Source organism: Phascolarctos cinereus, unplaced genomic scaffold (assembly GCF_003287225.1).
Source record: "Phascolarctos cinereus isolate Bilbo 61053 unplaced genomic scaffold, phaCin_HiC Scaffold_726;HRSCAF=1367, whole genome shotgun sequence".
Lineage (NCBI taxonomy): Eukaryota > Metazoa > Chordata > Mammalia > Diprotodontia > Phascolarctidae > Phascolarctos > Phascolarctos cinereus.
Genome location: NW_027556098.1, coordinates 95,897,770 through 95,920,100, shown reverse-complemented (window position 1 = coordinate 95,920,100; position 22,331 = coordinate 95,897,770). Strand labels below are relative to the sequence as shown.

At 37.2% G+C, this 22,331-nt stretch overlaps 1 long non-coding RNA gene across 1 annotated transcript in view; it reads right to left on the bottom strand.

Annotated features, from left to right (window-relative positions):
• The window catches only part of LOC144454500 (uncharacterized), a 65,939-nt gene extending 51,485 nt beyond the window's left edge, over nucleotides 1-14,454 (bottom strand). Inside the window, exon 1 of the long non-coding RNA XR_013482936.1 lies at nucleotides 14,371-14,454. This is a non-coding gene — a long non-coding RNA (uncharacterized LOC144454500). The remainder of the gene's footprint in view (nucleotides 1-14,370) is intronic.
• Between the last annotated feature and the right edge of the window lie 7,877 nt (nucleotides 14,455-22,331).

The following is a 22,331-nucleotide window of genomic DNA, read 5'->3' as shown; positions in this document are numbered from 1 at the left end:
CCATAAGGAAACCAAAGAAACTTTGAAGGTTTTGAGGAGCTACTGTGGTTTGAGAGATACTCAAAAGATAAACTCTGAAGAAGATAGTAATCATATAACAAGTCCAGGTAAAGCCTCAGAGAAAAAAAGTTCCTTAGCTGTAGAAACTTCAATAGTATTGAGAGAGAATGAATGGGAAAGTTAGGGAGGAAATAATTGCAGGGAAAATTGACACCTTCAGACAGACAATGGAAAACCTCACTCAAGAACTAAAGGCCCTGGAAATTAGAATAGACCACAAAGAAAAATGACAATATCACAACCAGATTCATCAAAATATCAAATCCAAATATTAAAGAAGTATCAAAGAGCCAAATATAAACAGAAGAAAATTTAGGAAATGTGGTATCATAAATAACTGATGTGGAAACAGATCAAGGAGAGATAATTTAAGAATTATCAGCATATCTGAAAATTATGATTAGAAAAAAGTCTAGATATCGTATTTCAGTGATTTATAAACTTAAACTGCCCAGAACTCTCAGAACCACGAGGCAAAGTGAAAATAGAATACACTGGTCACCTCTAGAAAGACCCCCAAATGGAGACTCAGGAATATCATAGTCAAAATCCAGAGCTTTCAGGTCAAAGAAAAAATACTCCGAATAGCTAAGAAAGAGTTCAGATATCAAGAAGACACACTAAGGATTGCACAAAACTTAGCAGCTGCTACTAAAACAGAGAGGAAATTGGAATATGATATTACATGATAACCTATCTGGCAAAATGTAAGTATAATCCCATGGGAGAAAAACAAAAGGAATCTTTAATGGAAGTGGATTTGCAAGCATTCCTGTGAAAATACCAGCAATAGGTAGACACTTGGAAATAAAAAAGAGGGCATCAAGAGAAAAATGGAAATGTACATATGGTTGCATAATTAAAAGGGAATACATATGAATAAGTTACTTTTGTGTTAATAAAATAAAAAACAAATGTCTCCTCAGAACCCTAATAATTTTAATTTTATTTATTTATTTTTAACATTCATATTTAAAAATTTTGAGTTCCAAATTCTCTCTTCTTTTAGGTCCTCCCCTACCCATTGAGAAGGCAAGCAATAGGATATCAATTACACATGTAAAATCATGCAAAACATATTTCTATATTAACTATGTTGCAAAAAAAAGTAAGAAAATGGAAACAATATGGTTTAATCTGCACTTAGAGTTAATCAGTTTTCTCTCTGGAAGTGAACAGCATTTTTCACCCTGAAATTTTCACTTTGCATCAGTTCAGTTTATATAAGCATTCCCAGGTTTTTCAGAAACCATCTCCCTTATCATTTATTATAGCATAATAGTATTCTATCACAATCACATACCACAACTTGTTCAGCCATTGTGTACTTGATGGGCATTCCCTTAATTTCCAATTCACTGACATCACAAAAAGTGATACTTTTAAAAATAATTTTGTATATATAGGGTCTTCACCCTTTCCTTTGATCTCTTTGGGATACAGACTTAATAGCGCTATTGCTGGGTCAAAGGGTATGCACAGTTTTATAGCCTTTTGGGCATAGTTTCAACACATAGTGTCCCTATTTTTCCACATCCTCTCCAGCACTTGTCATTTTCCTTTTCTGTCATGTTAGCCAATCAGATAGGTAAGAGGTGGTACCTCAGAATTTGTTAAATTTTCATTTGTCTAATTACTATTTATTTGGAATATTTTTCATATAACCATTGGTAGTTTTGATTTCTTCTTCTGAAAACTTTCTGTTCATATTCTTTGACTATCAATTGGGGAATGGCTCTTATTTTTATAAATCTGATTCAGTTCCCTGCACATTTGAGAAGTGAGGCCTTTATAAGAAAAACTTTCATAATTTTTTTTCAAGTTTCCAGCTTGCCTTCTAATTTTGGCTGCATTGGTTTTGTTTGTGCAAAAAATATTTTTAATTTCATATAATCAAAATTATCCACTTTACCTCCTGTGATTTTCTCTATCTTTTGTTTGGTCATAAACTCTTCTATTACCTACAGTTCTGATAGGTAAATGTTTCCACGCTCTCCCAATTGGCTTATGATAATACCTTTTATGTCTAACTTATGTATCCATTTTGACCTTATCTTGGTATATGGTTTGAGATGTTGGTTTATACCTAGCTTCAGACAGAGAATATAGCCACAGAGAGAGGGGTAAGGGCCATGCAATGAATCTCCTTCTCATCTGAATTGGGAAAAATGTTTTCTAGTTTTCCCAGCATTTTTTGTCAAATAGTGAGTTCTTGCCTCCAAAGCTTGGATTTTCAGGTTTATCAAACACTACAATATTATGGACATTTACTGCTTATATTGTGTACCTAATCTATTCCATTGATTTACCACCCTTATTTTTTAGCTAGTACTAGACTGTTTTGATAATTACTACTTCATAATATATTTTGAAATCTGGTACTGCTAAACCACCTTCCTGCATACTTTTTTTACACTGATTTCCATGATATCCTTGACTTTGTTCTTCCAGATGAATTTTGTTATTAATTTTTCAAGCTCTATAAGATAATTCTTTGGTAGTTTGATTAGTACGGTGCTAAATATGTAAATTAATATAGATAGAATTGTCATTTTTATTATATTGGCTGAGCCTACCCACAAGCAATTAATATTTCTCCTATTGTTTAAATCTGTCCTAATTTGTGTAGTGTTTTATAATTGTATTCATATAGTTCTTGGGTCTGTCTTGGCAGGTAGACTCCCAAGCATTTTATGCTTTCTCTAGTTATTTTAAAGGAAATTTCTCTTTCTATTTCTTCCTGCTGGGTTTTGTGGGTAACATAGAGAAATGATGAAGATTCATTTGGGTTTATTTTATATCCTGCAATTCTGTTAAAGTTGTTAATTGTTTCAACTAATTTTTTAGTTGATTCTCTAGGATTCTCTAATTATACCATCACATTATTTGAAAAAGAAGTGATAGTTTTATTCCTTTGTTACCTATTCTTATTCCTTCGATTTCCTTTTTCTTGTCTTACTGCTTTAGTAAGTGTTTCTTTTTTTTGTATTTTTTAAATTTTGATTTATCAACAATCACTTCCATATGCTTTTGAGTTTAAATTTTTTCTCCCTCTTCCTCCCCCCCACCCTCCCCAAGACAGCACACAATCTCATATAGGCTATACATTTACATTCCTATTAAACATATTTTCACATTAGTAAAGTTGTAAGTAAAAATTAAAACCAATAGGAGGAAGCATTCAAAGAGGAAATAAAACTCAACAGAAGAGGAAAAAAAATTGATAGCGATTCAACTTCCATAGTTCTTTCTTTGGATGTGGATAGCATTTTCCATCACGAGGCCTCTGGGGATGTCTTAGATCCTTGTATTGCTGAGAAGGGTTAAGTTTATCAATATTAGTCATCTCACAACGTGGCTGTTATTGCGTACAAGGTTCTCTTGGTTCTGTATAGCAAGTGTTTCTAATAAAATATTGAATAATAGTGGTAATAATGGATATCCATGCTTCACCTTAATCTTATTGAGAAGATTTCTAATTTATCCCCAGAGTGATAATGTTTTCTCTTGGTTTTAGATATATACTACTTTTCATTTTAAGAAAAGCTCCATTTATTCTTATGCCTTCTGGTGTTTTTAATAGGAATGGGAGCTGTATTTTGTCAAAAGCTTTTTCTGAATCTATTGATATAATTATTTAATTTTTGTTGTTTTTGTTATTGATATGGTCAATTATACTTTCAGTTTTCCTAATAATAAACCAGGCCTACATTCCTGATATAAATCCAGCCTGGTTGTAGTGTATGATCTTTCTGATATGTTCCTGTAGTCTCCTTGCCAGTATTTCATTTAAAATTTTTACATTAATATTCATTAGGGAAATTGGTTTACAGTTTTCTTTCTCTGCTTTTCTCTCCCTGGTTTAAGTATCAAAACCATATTTGTGTATAGAAGGAATTTGTTAGGACTCCTTCTTTACCTATTTTCCAAATAGTTTATATAGTATTGGAATTGTTTCTTAAATGTTTGGTAGAGCTCACTTGTAAACCCATTTGAGGATTTTTTTTTCTTAGGGAGCTCATTTACAGCTTCTTCTATTTCTTTTTCTGAGATATGATTATTTAAATATTCTATTCCCTCTTCTGTTAATTTGGGAAATTTATATTTTGTTAAATATTGATTTACTTTACTTAGATCAAATCCAATACAATTTTAAGGATCATAGAAAAATGTTAAAACAACAAAAGATCTGTGGGTGGTTTTGTTCCTTTTTAATTGTCTTAGGAGGAAATAAATGTAGGAGAGACAAGAAATTATCCTGGACAGGAAAGGAGGAAAAAAGGGAGGGAAATCACTATTGCATAACAGATGAAGAGAATATAGCCATGGAGAGAGGGGTAAGGGCCATACCATGAATCTCCCTCTCATCTGAATTGGATAAAGTAAGATCGAATACAATCACACACACACACACACACACATACACACACACTGATTTCGGTATAGAAATACATTAAACTCAAAAGGAAAATAAGAGGAAACCAGGAAAAAGAAATAGAGAGGGCCTAACTAAGATGTCAAAATAGGTAAAGAAATAGTCATAAATAAAGCAAACTCAAACGTTAAAAGGAAGAATATGAAAGGATGATTAAAAGAAAAGGAAGAAAGACTAAAAACCTGTGAAAAGGGGGAAAAGGATTAGGAGAATAAAACAGCTTTAACAGAGAGGAAGCAGTCAGGCAAATTTCCTTTCTTCTATTTTCAAGGAAGGAAAAAGTATAAGAGGTCATGATGTAGAAGAATACACAATTAATAACCATAAATGTAAATATTAATGGGATGAACTCACCCATTAGAAAGCAGAATTGGATTATGTTATTTAAGAGAAACAAATGTGAAACAAAAAGTTTGCAAAAAGTTGAAATGAGGAACTATGTTATGCTTCCACTCAATTAAAAAAAAATCAGTGATACTAATCATAATTTCAGATAAGGCCACAGTGACTATACCTAAATAAAAAAAAGATAAATAGGGAAATTACACTATGTTCAAAGGCACTATAGTTAATGAATCAATATCAATACATGATAAAAACAAGATAATACCTAATAACACGATATCTAAATACTAAAAGGAAAAGTTAATTAACTGGAGGGAAAAATGGATCAATCAATCAATCAATAAGCATTTATTAAGTGCTTGCTATGTGCCAATCACTGTGCTAAGCACTAGGAATAAAAAGAAAAGCAAAAAAAAAATTACCCCTGTTTTCAGCGACCTCATGGTCTAATGGAGAACATGATATGAAAACAAACTATATACAAACAAGCTTCATATAATATAAGTTGGAAGATAGTGAATAGAGGGAAAGCACTAGAATTAAGGTGGATAGAGAAATACTTTCTATAGAAGATGAATTTTAGTTGGAACTTGAAGGAAGGCAGTAGGTAAAGATAAGGAGGGAAGGCATTTCAGGCATGAGGGACAGCCAGTGAAAATACCCTAAGTCATGAGGAACAGAAAGAAGGATGGAGTCACAGGATCACAGAATATCTGGGGGTGGAAAGGGTTTTTATATATATAAGGTGTTAGAAGACTGGAAAAGTAAAGGGAACAGATTATTAAGGGCTTTGAAAACAAAACAGAGAATTTTATATTTGATTCTGAAGGTAATAGGGATTTGTTGGTAGGTAATAGAATTTGTTGAGGGGAGGTGTGGGTGACATGGTCAGACCTGTGCTTTTGGAAGATTATTTTGGTAGCTGAGTGGAAGATGGCCTGGAGTTTGAAGAGACTTGAGGCACAATGAACAACCAAAAGGCTGTTACAGTAGTCGAGGCATAAGGTGACGGGGGCCTGCACCAGGGTGATGGCAGTTTCAGAGGAAAAAAAAGAGGCATATATGAGAATTGTTGGTAAAGTAAAATTGGTAGGACTTGAGACTTTCAGGAGCCAAGTTGGCAGAGTAAGCAGTAAATTGCTGTAACTCTCCCATATTCACCTCCAAACAACCACAAACTAGCACCCCAAAACAAATCCTGGAAGAGAAGAACCAGCAACAAAAATGGGGTAAAACAATCTTTCGGTCCAAGAAACTTTGAAGATCAGCAAGAAAGGTCTTTCTCACTTGGGTAAAAGCAGAGCACAGTCCAGGACAAGAATCGTCCTAGGAAACCCCACCTCAGCAAACCATTGGGAGATTCTGAGCCCAAGTGCAATGGAGCAGGCAAATGCCAACACCAGGACCCGCCATGTGCCTCAGCATAGCCAGGGGAATGGGCAGACTCAAGCTCCTGAGAACCTCTATGCTTCAGCATTGCCCTGGGCAAACAGGCAGCCTTTAGCAGCCAGATCTCCACATGCTTCAGTGTAGCCCTGAGGAAATGCAGAAATACCCCACCTTCCTCAGCACACACCAGACACCAGCACTAGGACCCTGGCTTAGCACTAGGTATGCTGTCAGACCCCTATGGCCTCCAGCAATTCCAGCCACTTCCCACTGCACTCCCTCAGTGCGGCACTAGACACAAAGATCCCCCATGGGCCTCAAGGCAACATCAGTGCAGCACCAGGTAAACAGCCAGGGCCCTGGCACAAGAAGCCTGAGACAGTGCCCCTTCTACTCTGGGAGGAGGGTTCAAATTTAAAAGAAAGGAAAAAAGGCAAAAAAGATAAGTAGAAAACAGCAACAAAAAAAGAATCTGACCACAGAAAGTTATTATGGTGACAGGTAAGATCAAGACACAAACTCAGAAGAGGACAACAATGTCAAAACAGCTATGGGGAAAGCCCCAAATAAAAATGGGAAGTGGTCTCAAGCCCAGAAAGAACTCATGGAACAGATTAAAAAGAAGCTTAAAATCATATAAGAGAGGGAGAAGAAAAATTGGGAAAAGAAATGATAGTGATAAAGAGAATTATGAAAAAAGTCAACAGCTGGGAAAAAGAAAGCAATTGCTTAAAAAGTAAACTTGACCACATGAAAAAGGAGGTACAAAAATCCACTGAAGAAAACAACTCCTTAAAAAGTATAATTGGCAAAATATAAAAGCGAGTATAAAAGCTAACTGAAGAAAACAATTCCTTAAAAGTTAGAATTGGGCAAGTGGAAGCTAATGACTCTATAAGACAACAAAAATCAATCAAACAAATTCCAAAGAATGAAAAAGTAGAGGAAAATGTAAAATACCTCATGGGAAAAACAACTGACCTGGAAAATAGATTCAGGACAGACAATATCAGAATCACTGGACTACCTGAAAGCCATAATCAAAAGGAAGACCTACAGCATCTTTCAAGAAATTATCAAGGAAAACTGCCCTGATATCCTGGACCTAGGGGGCAAAATAGGCAATGAAAGAATCCACTGAAATTATTTTGGGGCAGTTAGGTGGCACATTGGATAGAATACTGATCCTGGAGTCAGGAGGACTTGAGTTCAAGTCTGGCCTCAGACACTAGCTGTGTGACCCTGGGCAAGTCACTTAACCCTGATTGCCTCACAAAAACAAAACAAAACAAAAAAAGAATCCATTGATAACTTCAGGAAAGAGATCCCAAAATAAAAATTCCAAGGAACATTATAACTGTATGTCCAAAGGGCAACCAAACTGTGCATACCCTTGGATCCAGCAATACCACTACTAGGTCTGTATCCCAAAGAGGTCATAAAAAAGGGGAAAGGACCTACATTTTCAAAAATATTGATAGTAGCCCTTTCATGGTGGCAAAATATTGGAAATTAGGAAGATGCCCATCAATTGGGGAATGGCTGAACAAACTGTGGTATATGAATGTAATGGAATACTATTGTGCAATAAGAAACAATGAACAGGCAGATTTCAGAAACACTTAGAAAGATTTGTATGAACTAATGCAAAATGAAATGAGTAGAACAAAGAAAATAATATACACAGTATCAGCAACATTGTGTGATGATCAATTGTGAATGACTTAGCTCTTCTCAGCAACACAATGATCCAAGACAAGCACTCATGAAGGAAAATGCTATCCCTATACAGATAAAGAACTGATGGACTCTGAATGCAGATCAAAGGATACTTTTTTCATTTCATTCTTTTTCATGGTTTCTTTCCTTGTGATCTATTACTTCTTTTACAACTATGACTAATATGGAAACATGTTGTACATGATAGCACATGTACTAATAGCGCAGAGAGAAAAGAGCAGAAGGCCCAGGACAGAGCCCTAGAGAATAACCACCTTTACTAAGAGGGGTCTGGAGGAAGACCCTGAAAAGGAGTCCCAGAAGGGGCAATCAGACAGGTAGCAGGAGAGGAGAGAGAATAGTGTCCAGAAACCTAGAAAGAGGATAGTATCAAGGAGAAGGTGATTAACGGTGCCAAAGCCTGCAGAGAGGTCATAAAGGATGAGGACTGAAAAATGGCCATTGGCTTTGGCAGTTACCAAGGGTACCTTTGGAGAGAATGGCTTCAGTTGAATGATGAGGACAGAAGCTAGACTCCAGAATTAAGAAGGGCATGGGAAGAAAGGAACTGGAGATACCTACTGTTGTAGTCCCTTAAAGCCAGGGACTGTTCTCCCCTTTTGTGTATTCCTAGTGTTTAGCATAATTCCTGGCACATAGAAGGAGCTTAATAAATGCTTGTTGACTTGATGAGGAAACTAAGTGATTCAGCCATCATTTAGGAAGGAGAATATTACAGATGAAGAAGCTGAGGCCCAGAGAAAATAAGTGATTTGTCCAAGGTCACACAAATAGGAAGTGTCTGAGGTAGTATTGAAACCCAAATTTTATTGAGTCCAAGTCCAACATTCTATTCATAATGATGCACTCACTAAGTGGCTAAGTATGGCTGTCAAGAACGTTTTTTCCTAACACTGTCAGTCATGCACAGAGCTCAAAATAGATAAGCTGTGCATGTAGAAGGGATTGCTCAAGTAAGGAGAAGGCCCGCCTCTTCATGTGAGATAGGGGTGAAGGAGCAGAAAGTGGCAGAAGACAGCTTAATGATGTGAGGTGAGGAAGAGTAAAGAAGAGAGTGTTCTTGATGAATGGCTTTTTTAAAAAAGTGAAATATGAAGCAGGGATCTCAGCTGCAAGGAGAGGTTGGGGGAAGGAGGAGCTGTGGGAGGTTTGAGCAGGGATGAAAAGATAGGACCTTTGTGGTAAGACAGTGAGTTAGTTATGGAGAAGTTAAAAAGATGCTTTAACACAATGAGAGATTTGTTGAGATTATTTAATATAAATCTGTAGTGGACCCAGTCAGCACAGTTTTGTGAAGCTTCACTCAGTACCACATAAGTAGGAGCAAAGGTGACAGAAGGTGGGAGTGATCTCAGTCTTGGCATTAGAAGATCAGGGACAAGATAAGAAGGCCAGGTTTGAGAGAAGAGGACAGTATAGAGTTGAACTGGTTCACAAAGGGTCAAGATGAGGAAGAGAGGAGAGTGTGGCTAACGTAGGGGTGATGACAATGGAAAGAAGTGAGGAGTGGAAGGACTGGAAGTCATGGTGAAGATGAAAAATGGGTTAGGGTTTGTAAGGCAGAGGGAGAAGTGGAATGACAACAGATTATGATAAGATAAGGGAATTTCAGAGTTCAGGACCATCTGTGAATGATGTCAAGATCAATGATATGACCATTTTGTGTGTAGCTAAGATGGGATGGAGGAGTCATGTGTGAATGAGTAAGTTAAAGAATTGTGAGATTAGGGTATTTAAGAAAATTTCAATATGTATGTTGAAGTCCTCTAGGATGAAGGGGGCAGGAGTTGGGGAAGAAAGACTGTGAACTGGGCACTGGGAAGTGGCACTGGGCAGAGAAGTGTTCTAGAGGTTGGTAGATAGAAGCTCCCAGAATTGATTGTGTAGCAGACATGGTTTGCATGAACCTCAAAGGAGGAAAGGTTATTGAGTGTTACTAATAGAAAGAGAGCCAGGAAGTGGCAGTGGGAAGCAATGAATATTTCATGTCCCCTACCTTCACTAGAGAGTAGGGAGGAATGAGTCAAAGTATAAGCAATGCTGGAAAAGGAGGCTAGGTAGGTTGTGTCATCAAAACTAAGCCAGGTCTCAGTGAGAGCCTGAAAATGGAAGGAGTGGGAAAGGAAAGGATTTAAGATAAGTGCTTTTGTTACCTAAGGAGCAGACATTCTAGAAAGAATAGTGGAAGGGGTAGGAAGGTTTAACGTGGAAAGTTCCCCACAGATAGTGGGGATAGAGAATGGGGTTTGAATGATAGCAGCTAGGAGTTCAAAATCACTGGGATGGGGAAAGTGTAACCAGGTGGGAGTCTGCTGATCATTGAGGAATGAGTTCAGATTGATTATCAACTTCCCTAGGGTTTTGGCCTCATTGTGAGCCTTAAAGGCAGTGAAGGGAGGCGTTGGGGAGCTGAAGGAATTGTGGTACTTTCTTTCCCCAAAAGGAAATGTAACCATTTCAGACCTAAACACATTTAATCCAAAGACAATAAGAAATGAGTTAAGAATCTGATTAGAACTTTAGAAAAAATTAAAGATGATAATAGTTCTTTGGCAATTATTGAATGGGAATAGAAAATACTTTACATACTTTTAGCTATGTATGGCACTGGTGAAAACTGACCATGTACTGCGGTATAAAAACCTAATGAAAAATATATAAAAGCAGATATTTTAAATATATCATTTATTGATTAAATGCAATAAATTATTTTCAATAAAGGGCTCTTAAAGTAAGAATCAAAGTAACTGGAGACCAAATATCATAATTCTAAAGTACTGGTGGGTCAAAAAACAAATTATAGAAACAATAGAACATTTCATCAAAGATAATAACAATAATGAGACAATATACCAAAATTTATTGACTGTAGCTAAAGCATTTCTGGGGAGTGTATATCTTTAAATGCTTTTATCAACAAAAGGGAGAAAGAACAAATCAAAGAATTGGGTGTATATGAAAAAAACTTTATCAACAACAAATAAAACCCCCAACTAAATAACAAAATAGAAGCCTTAAAAACGATGAGATTCATGAAATTTAAATAAAGAAGACCATTGAATTGATAAATAACTGGAACTGGTTTTTCAAGAAGAAAAAAACCTAATAAATTCGATAAACAGATAATCAGATTAAAAAAAGAGTGTAAAACCAAATTGTATTAGAAGTGAAAAAAGGAAAACTTATATTAATTGCAGAGGAAATTAAAGAAAAATTATTAGAAACTATATTGCCCAATTATATGCTAACAAAATGATAACTTAGAGGAAATAGATGACTATTTGTGAAATGTAAAATACCTAGATCAACAAGAGAATGAATATCTAAGTAACAAAATAACAGAAAAAGAAATCGAACAATCCATAAATGAACTCCCAAGTTAAAAGAAGCTACAAAACAAAATTCCAAGACCAGATGGATTCTCTAGTTAACTATCAAAAATCCAAAGACAAATTAATTCTATGGTACAAATACAGTCTTGAAATTTTAACCAAGGAGAGTCAAAAGCAGAGAAAGAAAACCACAGACCAATATCCCCAGGGAACACTATTGAAAAAATTTTGAAAGAAATATTAGCAAGCAGACTACAACAATATTTTAGAAAGTTTATTTGCTATGACCAAGTTAGGTTTACTCCAAGAATTCAGGGATAATTTCAGAGGAAACTAGGAATACTTTTATGAATTAATGCAGAATGAAAAATGAGCAGACCTTGGGGAACAATTTATATAATAATAACAACATTGAAAGACATTAGAAGTTTGATCAATAGCAGTAATATAAATTATGTGGCCAAAAGAATGGAAATGAAACATACCATCCACCTCCTGACAGGGGTAATGAACTTAAAATGAAGAAAGAGATATACATTTTCAGACATAGCTAATTGGGGATTTGTTTTGCCAGGCAAAATAGGTATGTATTGAGGGATTTGGGTTTTTTTTGTTTTGTTTTCATTTTTACAATTTGCTCAGCGGGGAGTTAGTAGTGGGAAGAACAAATTAATAAAAATTCTTGTTACCTGAAAAATAAAAATAATAAACTTAATAAAAAATGAAACAAGTTAGTAGCCTCCAACTTCATGTAAAACAAAATGACAAACATCAAGTCAGCCAGCCAAGGCCTGTATTTGGGGGCCCAAATTGGCCTTGGTGGGGAGGACAGCATTGTCCCTGACCAGATGTCATCCAGGGAAGCAGTCCAGCCAACAGGGAAAAGGGTTGACAACTTATGCCTTTTGAAGGCACCCCTTCTGATTTCACAACTATGAACAATCATCGAGGCTGCTGTCTACCACATGATTAGCATACCATAGCATGTACAGAATGCCTGCATGTGCTCCAAAAGGCTCCCATACACATTACTATTAGATGCTTATCACAGCTCTCCCAGAAGCAGGCTCCCCAGCTTCTTCTCTGTATTGAATCAGTGACACTCTGTCCATGCTCATAGGGACTGACTTAATTGGTTGATCTCTGTTACATATATCCATATGTACAATACATGTATGTATATATGTATGCATACAGATGTGAGTATATGTTGACATAATTAAGTGGGAAGGATAAATGAAAAAAATATACCAAGAAATACAAAATCCTTGTGCTGGTCACACAAACAAATAAAATACATCCACTACTTCAAAAATTAATCTAACAGTGAAAATTATTTTCTACAATTCACCTGAAAACTATCACCCCTTGGCTCAAAAATTTGACTTGTGCTTAGGGTTTTTTTATGCTGACAGGCTTGTTCTGTTTCAGAATATTCTTGATTAATGCAAATATCTATTTATGAACATGCACTGTTATTGTCATATTTTAAGAACTATATCTAGGAGAGTTATATAAAAATAACTTCACATTATATAAACTCCAGAAACGCATGTAAACTCCAGAAATGCTTAAGTTTCTTTGAATCCTATACAGACAACACTAGGATTCTGTGCTTCTGGGTTAATTTATCATTTATCCTTTCTAATAAAAGACTTTAGCTATTTAGCTAGTCTGTTTTATTTGTTCTGGCACACACATACACACATACTGAATGTATCTGAATGGGAACAAATACTGTTTTGAGAAAAGTAATTAATAAAATGAAGTGGATGAAGCACTTTGCCAAATAGAACTCAGATGAAAGCAAAACTGGCACAGTGGATAACATGTAGCATTTGGAATCAGTGGTCCTGGGTTTAAATCTTGGACCTACTTCTACCACTTGTATGACCTTGGCACATCCTTTTGCATATCTGGGCCTGTAAAATGAGGCTCTTGTAAAATGAGGGCAGGGGTTGGACTTAGTTATCTCTAAGGTCACTTTCATCCTGAAAGTCTATGTTCTATAGGCATGTTTTAATGAATAGTTTCTTAACAAACGTTTTTCCTTTATATAAAGAGTATGGTGATAATACCTGTACTATGTCATAGGGCTTTTATAAGGGTGGAATAAAATAGTGCACCTGAAAATGCAAAGCACTAAACAAATCATAGATCTGGGCTATGATCTTTGAGTCCATTTCCCCCCCGCCCCAGAAAACGGAGGCTGAAAAAGGGTTAAGGGACTTGCCCAGCATCACACATACAGCTAGTGAATATCTGGGGAAGGATTTGAACGCAGATGTTCCAGACTCTGGTGCTTATTCACCACACCACACTACAAGGCCTCCAAGCCTGAGCTGAACAAAGCCCTAGGCAATTCTTGGCGGAGTTTTCAAGTAGTTCTGACTTGCATATAGTTGTCCCAGCTGGGTATATGGGAGAGAGACTGAGAGCGCGTAATAGAGGGTTGCCTCTGAAGTTTCCCTCAGGCTAGCTGCTGCTACTGCTAAGTGAAGGGAGGAGGAGGAGGAGGGGCTCCAGGCGGTTCCCGGATGCCCCAGTTCAGTCCGCAGCCAGCCTATGGTTCCAAGGACTACTGGGTGAGGGGGTGAGCTGGGTATTGCGGGGGGGAGGGGCGCGCGGGGGTATGTAACCCCCGCAAGTGCTTCTCCCCCTCTTCCCAGGCCAGTCCCTGGTTCCCAGGCAGCAATGTAAATTCCTTTTCCCTTACTGCCCTTGCAGCCTCCCGCTCCCCCTTGGCGCCCCATTCTCCTCTGGGGCCCACTCGCTGCTAAGCAGTTTTATGGTGTAAAGCAAATTGTTAGACGTCTTGGGCCCAAAAGGATTTCAACTGATTCTCAAACTTTGAACGAAGCCAGCTTACAGGCTCGGAAGGCGAGTGTCCAGTGGGCCGCCTTTGAGCAGAGCTAGCGAAGCCATTGCAAGGCGAACCCAGCGCTGGGTGGACCCAGTGCTGCGGGGTCCGCCCTCATCGGACCCCTGAAGGGGGGGTCGGTCTGTGCATACAGATGGAGGACCTTGGCCATGGAACCTGAATGGGCTAAATGGTGTGTAGCAACTCACCTGCTGCATTACTAGCCCTGAAAATGGAGGGCGCTGGAGCTTCCGACCACACCTGGCAGCTGCAGGCTCTGCGCAAGCTTCCCGGGAGCGGAGCGGAGGAAGCCACAACCCCAGCAGCGACATTGCCTTCGGGATGGGCGGGCATGAGAGGGAGGGCCGCCTCCGGGCACCTGAGAGCCTAGCCCTCGGTCCACTCAGGTGAGATGTCTTTTCTGTGGCTAAACCACAAGAAAACTTGCTAAGATTATATTGCTCTCTAAGGTTTCCCAAAGCACTTTACAAATATCTCATTTGATTTTCATAACAACTCTGTGAAGTCGGGAGCTATTATTGTTCCCATTGTAGAGATGAGCTGAGGCTGAGAGTGTTTAAGTGACATATCTGTGACCACCTCAGCTAGAGTCTGCAGAGTCATTGCTTGATTTTATCTCCCTCCCTCAAATTTGAGAGATCATGCAGAGGAATAATTGTTTTCCGTATATACATGTATTATGTGAACTTAAATCTGCATTTGTGTTTTGTATAAAAGCATGAATTATAACGTGTATGTACACACATACATACTCTGTTAAAACCTTTCTTGATTCACCTAGCTGTTAGTGCTTCCTTTCCCCAGTTACCTTGTATCTATTTTGTGTAGATATATATGTATATATAAAATCTGTATCAATAATCATGTAACGATTTAGCCAGCATTTATATGTTCCCACAGTCTTAGTGCAGTTTTAAGCTTAAGAGCTTTTAAAGCCATTAAGTAGTTTTAAAAACTAAGTTTTAAGTTCTTAAAGCTTTATAATGCTCTAAGACGTTTGGGACAGTGGTTGTATAGGTAGCATTTATTTATATAGTGCTTTAAAGTTTGCAAAACACTTTCCAAATATCTCATTTGATCCTCACAATAATCCTGGGAGGCAGGTTATTGTCCCCATTTTACAATTGAGGAAACTGAAGAACAGGTATGTTGAGTGGCTTGCCCAGGGTCACATAGCTAGTAAGTGTCTAAGGCCAACTTTGAACTCGGGTTTTCCTGAGTTCAGGCCAGATCAAGTACTCTAAGCGCTGAAAAAAAAGAAAGAAAGTTAAAATACACACATATACATACTCATGTACATACACACACACAAATATACATACATGCACACTCACATATGTTTATTACCCATCTCCCCTTTTCAAGTTTCATGGGATCGATGCCAACACCCTCATTTTATGGATGATAAACAGATTCAGAGAGATTGAGTGACTTGTCTATGGTCACACAGCTAGTAAGTATAAGAGGTGACATTTGACTCCAAAATTGCTGGCTCTAGGTCAATGCCTCTTAGACCAGCAGTGTCAACCTCAAGTGGAAATGAGGGTCACCAAATCTTACATAAGGATAACTGAGGCTACATATTGGCTTAGAAAACCACATATTAACACTATCAGTGTTCTATTGTATTCTTGTTTGTTTTGTTAAATATTTCCTAATTAATTTTAATCTGGTGCCACTCTCCCTGGGGCCTGGTGGTTTGACATCTTTGTCCTGGGGTGGAGAACCTGAGGTCTCAAGGCCGACCCTCTAGGTTCTCAAGTCTAAGTCCCCTTAATAAAAAGATTTGTTATGTAAAACTTGGACACAGTCAAAAGGCCACACCCAGTGACCTGCAAGGCCACATGTGATCTCTAGGCCTCAAGTTCCCCACCCCTGTAACTATACTGCCCTTCTGTGTTGCAGAAGCTCCTTCTGGAGAAGTGCTGTTTACTTTTGTCTCTCTATCCTTAGCACCCACTCAAGCATAGAGTTTGGTGGTAGTAGGTAACTTAATACATAATTGAATCTGTATTATATATATATATAGTGTGTAATACATACATATTCATACACAGACACACCCATGCCTCCACCCATAGATGCATTGGTATAAAATCATAAAAGTACCAATGGGGTTGATAGCTGAGAGATTATACCCTCATGTCGTGGGTGAAAACATTTACTTACATACTCATATTAGAAAGCATTTGTTGTCTTAGACTTTTAGAGTATTTAATATATTCCCTTAACTTCATTGTTACCTAGTGTAGTCTCATGTACTCAATGAATATTTTTTAATAATGATAAATGTTGTGGTGTGGTTGTATCACTTGTGTCTGACTCCTTGTGACCCTGTTTGGGGTTTTCTTGGCAAAGATGCTGGAATAGTTTGTCATTTCCTTCTCCAGCTCATTTTACAGATGACAAAATTGGGTAGTGTGAAGTGACTTTGTCCACGGTCACAGCTAGTAAGTGTCTGAGGTGTGATTTGAACTGATGAACATGAGTCTTCCTGATTCCAAGCCCAGTGCTCTATCCACTGTACCAAGATAGTCCACAAATGAAGACATTCTTCTGAAGGTGTAACCTTTGAAATTTCAGAAAAGCTTCCATTATAGCAGATAGGTAATAATAAATTGATGGGATATGTTAAGGGCTGTTAAGGGATCCCCTGAACTTTTCTTTTTGAGTTGCTGTATTTTCCAGAAACACTGGACCCAGGGCCTGTGTCAAGGACTAAGCCCCCCCCCCCCCACTGCCATAATTTGTTTTTTGCATACCAAGCTGGATTCCCTGTGTGTGCTTGGGAGGCAAGACAGGCACCGCCAGTTCATGCTTGGCTGGGAAAAATGCTTGTGCAGTAGGGTCCTTTGCAGATAAGCGCACCATCCTATCTTCATAGTCAGTTGCTGAGGGGGGAAGAATGTGGCTTTTACCATCACCTGTCTCCTCAGCTTTGGGAGGGGTTACTGCACCTTTCCCCCTCCCATGTCACACCTCTTCCTGTTCTCTTCTCCTTTTGTTGTACAGTCATAAATATGCAAACTTCTGTAAGGACAGTGAACCATTTGGGTTCCACATGTATGTTCATTTCTCTTGTAAGAAACCTGGTTTTCACATACATCTCATGATGTTATTATTGCCTGTTGACAGATATGTCCTGTTTCAGACAAAAGAAATTTTGTCAATTCTTCTTCCACAACATCTCTTACACTTAATCCCTTTTTGACAATCACATCATCACCACTTAATCTCTCTCCAGTCCATCCTCTAAGCAGCTTCCAAACTGCTTATTGTATTTTATTTTTTTAGGCAGTCAGGGTTAAGTGACTTGTCCAGGGTCACACAGCTAGGAAGTGTCTGTGGGCAGATTTGAACTTAGGTCCTCCTGACTCCAGTTCTATCCGCTGCACCACCTAGCTGCCCCTCAGACTGCTACTTTTAGAATACTAGACTGACCTTGCCGTTTTTTCAAAAGCTCCCCGTTGTCTTTAGAATGAAGTTGGGACTCTGTTTAGCATGTAAAACCCTTCACAGTCTGGCTCCAATCTCTTTCTAGACTGATCACATGTCATCCCTTCTCCTCACACACTCCACATTCCAGTCAGACTGACCATTTCATGTCTGAAATGTGCTCACTCCTCATCTTAACCTCTTGGAGCTCTGAGCTCCCTTCAAAGGCTCAGTGTGAATGCCACCTTCCTCAGGAGGTCTTTTTTGATTCTCAGCTGTCAGAACCCTTCCCCACCATATGGCTTGTATGTGTTTGGTATTTGATGTACTTATCCATGTAAATATTGTTTCTCCCTGGTAGATTGTAAGCTCCTTGAGGTCAGAGGCTGGGCCCTTTTTGTCTTTTCAACTTCAGGTCCTAAACCCAGTGCCTGACACATAGCAGGTGCTTAATAAATCCTCATTGAATTGAATTGAGGAGCAGTTCAATATTTTTCAATTGTTAGTCGTTTAGGGGCAGAGATACAGGAGATTTTTGAAGAAACCCTGAAAAACATGGGCAACAAAGGAGATGGGAGAAAGAGGATAAGGAAGAAATACAGGAGAATAACTAGTTCAAAATGGTTTCTGAGGGCTCTTAAAAATAACTTATTTTAAAAAATTAGTTTTTTAAGCATTAATTTTCTATCCCTCTTAAACTCCCTATCACCCCAACCCACTGGAGAAATCTTACATAGACTATACAAGTACAATCATGTTAAACATATTTCCACATTAGTCATGTTGTGAAAGAAGAATCAGAACAAAAGGGAAAAACCATGAAAAAATTTTAAATCAACAGTTAAAATAATTTAAAAAGTTTAATGCTTCAATCAGTCTGTGATGTCACTTTTGTGGGCATTCCCTCCACTGGTGCAGGCAGCAGCTCATCCATACCTTTTTATTCTATATAGTATACGGTATTTCACCACGTAATTGTTGCCACCGTATAATCATCTCACCCTGTTTTTTCAGTCCAAAAATTGGTTTATAACCTTTTATTGAATAATTGTTGAATGGTATAATTCTGTTCATCATATTGCTTAAAAGGTAAACAGAGTAGCAAAATATTCACCAGTGGCATATGGATACGCATTTATCTCTCGCAGATTGTGAGCAGAAAGCCTAGAATTCTCAGCACACATGCATTGTTAGTATTCAATTTTAATGTATATTCACAAGTATTCTGTACATCCTAATCTTGCAACAAAGACAATTTAGTAATAAATGATTTTTATGTTTGGCATAAAATCTGTGTCAATTATGCGGTGAAATATGGTATTCTTTTTATTCTAACCTAACATGTTTATTCTGTTTAACCTCCCACCTTACATCATGGCATTTCTGGGGGTGGGGGTTGGGGATGTGACACGGGGAGGAGGGGAACACGTTTGGACATTTCCTAAAGGCCTCGAATTTATGTGTAGACAAGAGCAGCATGTGGGCCATGGAAATGTTCATCCTTACTCCCACTTTAAGAGTAACTCACATCCTTTTCCAGTTATATGTATCTTGATACTCTCCTTACGGTACTCTGTACATAATGCATCTTCAGTATCTTGTGGTTGCCTATTCATGCTCATCATGCTTCTTTCTACTGCTCGTTGGGTGACCTGAAATTTTGTTACGTTGCAAATTTTATTCTTCCCTGATTAACGACCATGTAACATAACTGGAGCATTTCAGGTATTAAAAGGATGGAATTTTGCTTCATGGAGAATCTTTGGGTCATCAGAGCATTGCAATTTCCTGTTCTTTTTCTCTCATACAATTCTGGATTTATATCCTTTTTATGTATTGTTTCTATAAATCCCAAAGAAGACTCATTTAGCACACCAGAGATCTCCCTTAGGTTCATATAATATCTTGAGTGTACTTAGATTACTTGTCTCTCATCTTTACTACTTGACCTGCTCACTACTTTTTTTTTTTGTTTATACATGTCCATGAGGGTAATTTTTTTTTTTGGCCACTTCTTGTGTAAAAGTTATAGTGCAGAACCCTTCCAACCACCATGTGTTTTTCCATTGCTCTTTGGATCACATACAACTTCAGTCATGTTTATCTATATATTTACCTGTATATCTATCTAACATGTTTATGTATCTATCTCAAAATCTTAGCACTACAGATATAGCTATGAGCATGTTGCTATTAATTAAATTAGTAAAGTCAGAGTATACATGCACATATACACAGAGAATGCCATGTGTATGTGTATATATATGCATATATGCACACATATACACATCATTATCTATATGTTGCATGCATATATGCCAATCTATCCAGATATGTACATTGTGCATATATGTACACATGGATAGGTAGATAATAATATATATACATAAATATAATATATAAATAACTCTCTACCTCTCTATGTACTGTCATGAAAGGTGTATACACATACATACATATATATGATACATACACACAGAATGCCATGTATATTTATACACATAGCATTTCCTTTATATTATGTGTATGTATACACATGCACACACACATATATGTAGTATGATCTGTTTACCCATATGTGTGTATATATCCATTTAATATGGGCATTTATGTATATGTATATCTTTGTATACACACAGATCATATTATATGCACATATATATTTAGATTACTTTCTATCTTTTCTCTTCCTTTCTCTTCCTCCACGCTCTGTCATAGATGGCACCTCAGATACACACACGCATATATACATATATATCAATAAAGCCATAGATATATCAACAGTGACTGCCCAAGATACACACACACACACACATACATACATACATACATATATATATATATATACACGTATATGTTTGTGTGTATGAATGAGTGTATATGCACACATGTGCGTATATGTATATATAACTACTGAAAATAGATTTAGGCTCTGGTAGAAAATGTTTCCCAGCAAGGTGCGAAATAGGAGAAATAAGAAAAGGGGAGGGAAGCACAAGGAAAAGGATATAGGAGAGGAGGAAAAGGAGAGTGAGGTAAGAGGAGGAACATGGAGAGGGGGAAATTTTTGTAAGAGATTTGTACTGATGTGGAGAAAACACCCAACAACAAATGTTTCTGGCTTGATTTACAACTAAAACATGAAATAGGAAAAGAAAGTCTTTATTCTTAAAAGACACACAAGAGTAAAAATTTAAGGAACACGTAAAGCAAACCCAAATCACATGTATCACATCATAATAATTCATATTGCAAAATGCAACCTTACAAATGGCAACTTTTTGCGAATTGTAACACTAGTATAATTCACAGATGTAAAATTAACCTCTCACAAGATAGATTTTTTTATCCCACAAAATATTATTTTAAAAACTTTTAAATAATTTGGACATCAGATATTATGTAGGCTATGTGAATACATTGAATTTTTTTGTAAAATATATTTAGCCCCTAAAGTTTTATAATGAAAGAATAATAATTTTAAATGTTTAATATGTTTTTGTTGTTATTGTTCATTCATTTCAGTCATGCTGCACTCTTCATGACCTCATTTAGAGTTTCAAAATAAAATTGTACCTCAAATTCCCAAACTGTAACTTTATTCATAAGAAATTATGTTTTAAGATAATCAGTTAAAAAAAGTGTCAGCTGCATAAAAATTGAAACTCTATTGTCATATTGTCAAAGTACATATAAGTGAATGTTTGCACAGACTCTCAAATACTCATAAGTGCTTGATTCATGGCATAGATTCACAAGCTGTTATTCAGAATTATAATGGCATCGATCAATTTATATATATATAAATATATAAATGTACAATATTATAACCATCTAATTAATATATTAATATATAATTAGTAAAATATATTAATATATCAATATAATAATATATTAATATATGTATATATGTATATGTGTGTATGTATGTATATATGTAAAACATTCATATGGAATGTAACCTGGACATGTCCAGATTGCCTAACATGGAAGCCTCTTCCTTCTCCTCCCTTGTTGTATAACCTTTGTCTCCGAGGAGGAGGAGAGGGATATTAGGTTCATAGCTTAACTTAAGTTTACATGAAGCATAGTCATAGTTACAAATCTAAAACCCCACTCAGGTTTGAGGCCCTGACACCTTGGCTCCTCAGGACTTCCATACTGGGCTGGCTAGCTGCATCATCCTATGTGCAATCCTGGCTCCAAGGCCTCCATGTCATGGACTCCCAAGGCTCATGAGGATCAGCTCTGACACCTGGAAGTGAGGAGGACAAACAGCACAGAAGACAATCTTGGAACTGGGGTAAATGAAAGGAGGAGAGGAAGGAAAGACCTTACCCTGTCACATAACATCGTTACTGTGGGTGAACTGGGAGAAAAAGGGAGTTGCAGAAAGAACAGTAGAGAAAGAACACAGGCCCAAAAGACAAAGAGTGACCAGCTCAGTCTCACCAGTTTTAAAGACAGGCAGACAATAAAAAGAGACTACCCCCACCCACCTGGTAGGGGACAAAAAGGCCCCAATGTTAGGCAATCTGGATGTGCACAGTTTATACATAGGTAGTTATATGCTATTTTAACATATAATTAGTAGTTTTTTTGATTAAACAAAATTCTATATAACATTATAATTTTCTTTGAAATCCACCCAGTTTAAAATGGATGACAAAACCACTCGACAATACTACAAAGAAAGACAAAAATATATGTAACA